At 45.0% G+C, this 8,201-nt stretch overlaps 1 long non-coding RNA gene across 1 annotated transcript; it reads right to left on the reverse strand.

Moving 5' to 3' along the window:
• Window positions 1-555: 555 nt before the first annotated feature.
• On the reverse strand, window positions 556-6,798 carry LOC143695431 (uncharacterized). The gene is made up of 3 exons (XR_013184592.1): window positions 6,392-6,798; window positions 5,895-6,033; window positions 556-649 (listed from the first exon to the last, which is right to left on the reverse strand). It is a non-coding gene; the product is annotated as an uncharacterized LOC143695431 (long non-coding RNA).
• Between the last annotated feature and the right edge of the window lie 1,403 nt (window positions 6,799-8,201).

The raw sequence follows: 8,201 nt of genomic DNA on the forward strand, positions 1-8,201 counted from the left end.
AAGCAACTAATTACAAATTTAACTCTTCAACCATGTGCACAATCAGACAAAAATGTTATATTTATAAGGCAGCAGTTTTGGTAGCAAAATGTTGACAAAATTATCAAACATCACCCCCAGCTGAAACAACAAAGCTCTACTGGAATATGTCAAAATGGAGCTGGTGGGGAGCCTTCCAGGCTTCTTATTTTAAGATGTAAGGAATACTTTGGGATTAAACACAGAGCACATGATCTCCCAATCTGTCATGGTGACAGCACACCCTTACATCCTCTGACCTTAGAAAGACAATAATTTGTGAGGCTGCCCAATGCTCATCCATCCTTCAGCCTATTCAGAGGTTCAGCTTTGCCCCTTCCACCAGGCACCTCCTGAACCTGCTCAGGCTGTGGCCATTGCAAACCTGGACTGTGCAGCCCAGAGGCCAGAGAGAGATGGATGGTGCTGGCATGCAGCCACTCCCAGGGAGACAGGCAGGATCAGAGACAGACTAATGAAACCTGGGACTGGCAGGCCATTACCTTGTTTGCCAAGCTTGCTGCAGAGGAGAGGTGGATTTCCAGTATTCTGCCCCAAACTGCAGGGACAGGGCTGGCATCTGGACTCTGAGTGTCTGTCCCATGTCCCAGGATGCAGAGGCATGGTGGTGCTGTGGTTGGGAGAGAGGCCATGAGTATGGTACTCTTCTAATTCCAAAATATTCTTCATGCCTTAAAATAAGGTGCTGGAAAGGAAGTTCCCATGGGCTGAAAGCAGAGCTCAGCAGGGTTTAGGGCTGTGCATCTTCAGGGAGTTTGTTCAGAGCACAGGGTGGCAGTGATGGATGTGGCCAGAACACACAGTTCTTCATTAAATAGTGATGAGTTAATGAGTTATTATGGCCTTTTCTGCAGATCAACCTGAAAGTGCTATTTGGACAGGCAAGGATATGCTTTCAAACTTCTTGCATTTAATTTTTTTTTTTTTTTTACATTTGCATTATTTGATTAGGGTTTTATTCTTATAAAATTCTTTACAGCATTAAGATGCTTCCATATCCATGCTCACTAATTTCCAGTCATACTATGAAGTCTCAGCATATACACTAACTAAAATTCTGGTGAATATCAAAAATTGAGGAAAAAAATAACAAGAAAGAAAATAACTGTAAAATAAAATAAAAAGAGAAGATGAAAGAAAAAAAAAACCCAGGTAGTAGTGATTAATCTGATTTCATCCATACTCCCTCCAAATGAGAACAGTCTTCAAAAGTTGAACACAGAGCATTATTTTATGTTCTCTGCATTAACCTTTAGAGTTCAAAATGCTCCTCTGTCCCTGTGTCCCCTCGCAGTGGAGTTTGCAGATGACACAAACATTTGCCTCTGCTCTGTGCTCTCCCTGATGCAGCCCAGCCTGGGCACACCTTGCAACCATTTCCTCTGCAGAGAGCTCAAGCCCAGTTTGCACTCTGGCAGGTGTCTCTCTGTCTTTACACGTGTCACACTGTCCCTCCCAGCTCTGCTGGGCAGGAAGGAGACAGAAGGTCACCTTCCATGCACAGTGTGTTCTCCTGGGGGCAGGAGAGAGCAGGAGGAAACCCAAATTTCCCTCTACCTGACAGGAATTAAATGCTTTTCCCCCTTTCCTTTGCCTTTTGTTCCTCATGCTGCCATTTACCTCTGGGAGCAGGTGAATGTGCTCAGGGCAGATGAAAATGAACCAGATCCACTGCAAGGCTGTGGGGGTTGGTGCTGCTGAGAGGTAACTGCAGAAATTGTGATGTTTTTCCTTAGAGAGAGGATCCCTCACCAGCCTTTGGGTGCTGACAGTGTCCTGACTCCCCAAGGCTGTGCTGAGCACTGAAATGAGGTCTGGCTCAGAGAATCACAGAGTGCCTTGGGTTGGAAGGACCTCAAGAGCATCTGGTTCCACCCCTGCCCTGGCAGGGACACCTCCCACTGTCCCAGGCTGCTCCCAGCCCTGTCCAGCCTGGCCTTGGGCACTGCCAGGGATCCAGGGGCAGCCCCAGCTGCTCTGGGCACCCTGTGCCAGGGCCTCAGCACCCTCACAGGGAAACCTTTCTTCCCAATATCCCATCTAAACCTACTCTCTGCCAGTTTGAAGCTACTCCCCCTTGTCCTGGCACTCCATGCCCTGGACAGAAGCCCCCCCCAGCCCCTTCAGGTACCAAAGGGCCACAATAAGGTCACCCCAGAGCCTTTTCTTCTCCAGGCTGAACAATCCAACCTCTCTCAGCCTTTCCCATTGCTCACAGAAGAAACCCCCTCTGTCCCACCCTGCACTCCCCAGACTGGCTGCAGAGGGGAGGGAAGCCAAATCATCCCTCTTTGCTGGAAAAGGATCTCATCCTTCCTGCACTTGGAGCCACAAGGATTTTCCTTTTGATCCTTGAGGTTTATTTTCTTACTGTTTCTGTATCTGACACCAGTCAAAAGGGATTGTGGGAAAATATGAATGATACTTTTAGTGTTTTATAAATGGAGCTGTATCATCCCAGTGATTCAGTGAGAGCAGAAGACTATGGGATGGTAAGGAATAGAACAGAGCTGGGAGATTTATTTCCCATTAGAGTGAGGCAGATGGGGAACAAGGGGGCACAGGCAAAGGCAAATGATTCGATGGGGAAATGGAACTAAAATGTAGAAAAGGCAAAAATCAAATCAAGACAGACTGAAAGTTTTCCAGTGAGAAGTTTCACTCCCCCAAGAAAAGGGGTCTGTTCTACAAAAGGACATGTTCAGGGACACTCCCAGTTTTAATGGAATTGTTATTATTTTTCAGTTTTCACTAAGTAACCAGTCCAAAAAAGTGTTTGCACCTCCAGTAAAGAAGTTGTAATACACTCACTTCCATTGAAAACACAGGGGAAAGCAAAAGCCTCTGTACAGTTCTCCCATCAATAAAATCTAAACCTCCTATCAATAAAATCTAAATTCTCCCATCAATAAAATCTAAAATCAGCCATTTTTAGGTTTGGAAATAGAAAAGAAAAAAACAAGATTTAAGGAAAAACAAACATTCTCAAGGAAGGCAAGCTAGATGCTATGGAAAGTAAATCTACAAGAAGTTTTAAATGCAATTTTATTTCCCTGACCATCTCTCTTTATCTGTTAAAGGTTTTATCTTTCTCTACAAACCCTGTCTAAATATAACACTTAACCCCCACTAACCACACATATTTGAAACAGCTCAGCCTATTTCAGAGCAGGAGAGGAGCCTGTGCCATGCAGACCCTGTGCACAAGGCTGGCAGAGAGATGCCCCTGAGCTGGCTCAGGAAAAGGGACCCATTGCTTCATCCCTCTCCTCTTGGAGCTTTATTTTGTTGTGCCTCTGTGTTCCCCAAGCACCTCATCCTCATCTCTTCTTCTTGCACCCCTGATGGTTCCTCTTGCCCTGTGAAAAGTTTTCAAAGTCTCTAAATAGGAAAATACAGACAAACACCCACGTGGTACAAACTTAGTAACATGAATTGGAGAAAAGATTTTTTTGTTTTTCCATGCAGCACAGGAAACAATTGGTGCAAACTGCACATTTTTCAGCATGTGTCAGTGCACAGAGCCCCAGCACAGATTTCAGCAGCAGCAGCAGCTGTGAGAAAGCTGATCTGTGGCAACCAGGATAAAGTAATGAAGCAATGAAGACACTAAACTCTTTTACTGTGCAGCCAAACCAAATGTCTTTTGGTCCTTCATGCATGAGTCTTCTAAGTGTAAACTTTTCACAGTAAGAGAAAGGAAATCATTCTCAGACTTTAGTGAGAAGAATGACTCAGATAGCCCCAGGCAGCAAAGATCTGAGCAGATAAAGAACAGTTTTTCACTGCCTTTGGAAGAGTGTCTGCTGATTTCTGTTCTCGTGCAATATTGCTTTAAGCCCACACAGAGGTTAATGGCAGATCAGTGGGAAGATGTTATTGTGTTGTTTCCTTTCAAGAGGCTTCCTCCCCTTTTCCAGAGGTGTAGGGCCAAATGGGAGAGGGACTGGCAGTGGAAGCCTGATCCCCACTCCTTCAGTACTCCTTAAGCCCAGCCCTGGGTCTGAACTTGGCATTAGAGCCTCTATTACTCTGGGAATGAAATGGAGCCTGTACAAATCCTTTTGTAGGGTCTGTTCCAATGCAGTTTTCAAAAGCACAAGAATGAAACCTGAATATTGCCCTCTCCCCACAACTAACCCAGGAACCCAGAGCATTTGTTGGGAATCTGGTGTAGAAAGGGCAGGGGGAAAAATAATTTGAGAATTTCCATTATTTGAGTATGTCAGCCATTCCCATCTCTGCAATGAGCAGAATTCCTCAGAGGAGTCCCTGGCTGCTCTGGGCCTGACAGCAGCAAATATCTCCAATCCCAAGTGAAAATAGTGTGAGGAGAGGACAGTCAGTGAAAACAGGTGCAAACAACAGTGACAAACAGAAAAGAGAGTGGAGAAGCACAGGGTAGAATCCTGTCCTAAGGGAGCAGCAAAGCATTCCCACTGGTTTCCATAGATCCCTGTGGGTTCTTTCATTAGTAGAACACCCAGACTGGCATGGAAGGGTGTGTCATGAAGGATTTTGTTCCCATTGTCCATCATGGTGCTAAGAGATCAGGCGAGGTGCCCCATCAGGCCAGCAGCATTGCTCTCATGTGGAAGTAGCTACAGCCTCTTGACCTCCACTGGCTCTAGGATAAGGAATAAGGCCTTTCCCTCTCCTGCTTGGGAAGGATTTCTGGTATTTGTCTCAGAATGAGGAGTGGAGCATGACAACTGCCTCACAAACATGATGGATTTTGATGAATGCTTCCCAACAGGTAGATGGGATGGAGAGCACATGGAATGCTTTTCACTTTGCTCTTGCTTCTGCTTTGCTCTTGCTTTTTGCTTCTGCTCATTAGTTAGTTTAGCTGAGCAGTCCAAATTTTTCCCTGGACTGTTTTTCTTTCCCTTTTTTGGAACCACTGGAACCTGCTCTGGACTGGGACCTGGGAACACCGAGAGTTTGCACCTTGTGGCTGCAGCAGCTGCCCCAGCAGGGAGGGACTGAGAACAGAGTGACCACCCCCAGAGAGACTTTCTGAATTTGTCATCTTTGTCAGAGCAGTGACAGAGTGGTGTCACCCAGTATTGTTCATTTTGTGTGCTGGGGTGCTGTGCCTGTTAAATAAACAGGTTCTTTCCCCTTCTCTCCAAGGAATCCTTCCCAAACCGGTTGTGGGCAGGGGCTGTGTGGGTTTGCTTTCTGGAGGGGCCCCTTTGGAGGTTTTCTCCCAAATTTGCCCTAAACCAGGACAAAATTCCTCCCTCTCCTCTGCACAAGCTTGTGCCTGCACTGCCCTCTGACACAGCCTCTTGGTGCCCAGGCACCAAGCCTCATCCCCACCAGCAATCCCAGGGGGACATGAGATCAGCTGAACTCCTGCTCAGCCATGGGAGATGGGCTCCCCAGAGCTTCCTTCCAGCTCTGTAAATCACTCATCCCAAGCAAAGCTTGGCCTCATCCCTTCCAAGACTCACAGCCTCGCCCTCCTCTCCCAAACCCATTTATTTGGAAAGGGCAAAGAGGGGTCCCAGCAAAGCCATGACTAATGCCTGGCTAAATCCCAGCAGAGAGAGACAAAGCAGCTCCCCAGGGAACAGAGCCTCCTGCTTTCCTGACCCAGGCTGTGACAGCTGAAGAGAGAGCTTGCTCTTTCCAGTAAAAATAAACCCTTTCCTCATCTGAGATCTCCAAGGGCAGTTCTCCTCCTGATTTACATCTGCAGGGCCAGCAGTGAGTACACCAAGGACCTGCCACAAGGCACTGCAGGGACTAACCCGGAGGAAAAAGCTGGTGTGACCCTCGTCACCTCTTAAGGTGTTAAATGCTGAAGTAATTGCTCAGTTTTCACTGACACTCCAGGCAAAACTCACCTTCACTTTCCCAAGTAGTCGTTGCCTACTTTGGGGTTCACCTGCAGAGTCCTTACTGCAACATTCATCAAGTTCAGAGGTGTGGAACAGCTGCCAAATGCTACAGACACCTTCAGGAGAAGCTGCTCCTCGCTTGAGCCTACAAAGAAAGTAGCAAAAATGGCATTGCTTAATAAATGGAAAATACAGGACATGTGAGCTACTTACAACAAAAAAGCACCAAGGCTCAACAAAGTTGAGGAAATATCTACTAAAATGAAGAATACTTAAAATTGCAATTCTTTTCCTCCTCAAATGTGCATGTTTTAAGTATTTTTTGTGTTTTATAGTTCCTACATTATCAGGTCATTTGTAAATTCCAACATCTTTACATGCATTTTAAGCCACATTTCTTCTTCTACTGACAATTAATACTTCATTCAATTAATATTTTTACATTTACCAGAGAGGTAAAAAAGTCTTTCATCTTTACCAAAAAAAAAAATCCTTTTAATCACCTCCACTGTTGTGCTGCAGGCAATATTTTGTAGGTGTACTTGGAAGTTGGGTAACAATTGCCGAGCTGGGACTGCCCACACTTTCTCCATTTGGAGGAAATTCCAGCATTTTAGTGCCTTGTCTTTAGGAGGAGGGATGTTGCACAAGAATTGTGCATTTTGCCCATAAAAAATTTCTTTTCCTTTTTTTTGAAATATCAAATCTCTTGTCCCATCAGTGCACAGGAGCAGCAAAGGGACAAGTGCCTCCAGTACCTAATCCTAGAGGATCATTTCCCCCTTGGAGAAGCTGATGCGACAGGCAGCACCCACTGAAGGGCTCCTGAAACAAAAAATAAGGAAGCTGGTGTGAACCTCGGTTTTCCAGGCTTCTTTTCCCTTCTGTAAGGGTTGAATCAAGGAGCTCTGCACGCTCTAGGGTGTGAGCAGAGTGTCTCTGTAGTGTAACTTTGCAAAGCAGCACTGCAAAAGCTCACTGAGTCTGAACTGCTCAAGGAATTCATGTCAGCAAGGAACAGAAGTACCCGAGAGCATGAACTACACAATAAATGGCCCAGGGCTTCCTGTACTAAAAAAAAAAAAAAAAAAAAAAAAAAAAAAAAAAAAGAAAGAAAAAAAAAAGGAAAGGAAAGTTAACAGGGTATAATATCACAAGAAGGAAACTATTTAAACCAAATAAATGACAAGCATTTGTAAAGAAAATGGGGTTTGGCTCAGCAGAAGTAGTTTGAGCCAGCAGTACTTTGCTGGTACAGAGGGAACTCAGGATCCAACTTTGCTTTCATGATGCTGTGCCAACACAGCCCATTATGCAAGAGAGGACTTTTAAATCCTTATTTCAGAAAATAGGTCAGACTGAGCTCAAACACTTCCTTGTAGAAATACAGCTTAATGTGGATTTGAGTGACTACCATGGCTCAGCGCCAGGCAGCAACTTCAGAGATGTTGCTGAGAAACGTCCTTCAACCTCCTTTTGCTTCAGCCTTCCTTCTTCAGAGAAGGAGGGCAAAGCAACAAGACTGAGAGGTCTCCATCAAGGTAAAAATCACAGGTTTTTGCTGTGGAGGAGCTCCATCCAGCAGCTGATGTCTGCTGGACCACAAATTGCCTTGAGGGAAGCAGAGGGAGCTGCTGCCTGCAGCTGGGATGAGCAGAGAGCTGAAGCTGTTCTGCTGCAGACATGGATGTGCCACATCAAAAGTTCATTTCAAACACAGGTCAGGATTGACTGGAGGGGGACACAGTGGCAAAATCTTTTACCCATCCTGATTTCATGGCTAGATCTGTCTAAGAGCGAGGACGATGATTCTGAAAGGCATCATCACAAAAGTGTTTCATTATTTTGTTGCATTTTTTTCATAAGGCTTAAATCTTGACATATCCAATCAATTCTATTTCTCCTGTTACATTGGGGATTAGTTAATTGCAGAAGCAAAAAAGGATGCCTGATTTATTATGTATAGAGCTTTGGAAAACTACAAAAAGCAGAAGCATAGACAAGTTACTCAGCACCACTAATGGCCTTCAGCAACGATGAAATGAAACTAACTGTAGTAAAAATGCAAATAAAAAGCAACATATGAATTCAGGCCTCTGTCTTCATTAGAGAATCAATGCAAAATGCATTAATCCAGGCAGCCAAAAGTAAAAAAAAGGGAGGGATAAACACAAGTCTGTCCTATCTGTAGCCTTGGCAGCAAAGAAATGCTGCCAAATTCCTACAAATTCCTAACAACACACATGGCAACTTATACAGGTGGGCTCTAGTAGCCTGTGGCAATAGTTCAGAGAACAATTCTCCAGGCAAAAA

This window comes from Agelaius phoeniceus, chromosome 17, assembly GCF_051311805.1.
Source record: "Agelaius phoeniceus isolate bAgePho1 chromosome 17, bAgePho1.hap1, whole genome shotgun sequence".
In the NCBI taxonomy this organism is placed as follows: Eukaryota; Metazoa; Chordata; class Aves; order Passeriformes; family Icteridae; genus Agelaius; species Agelaius phoeniceus.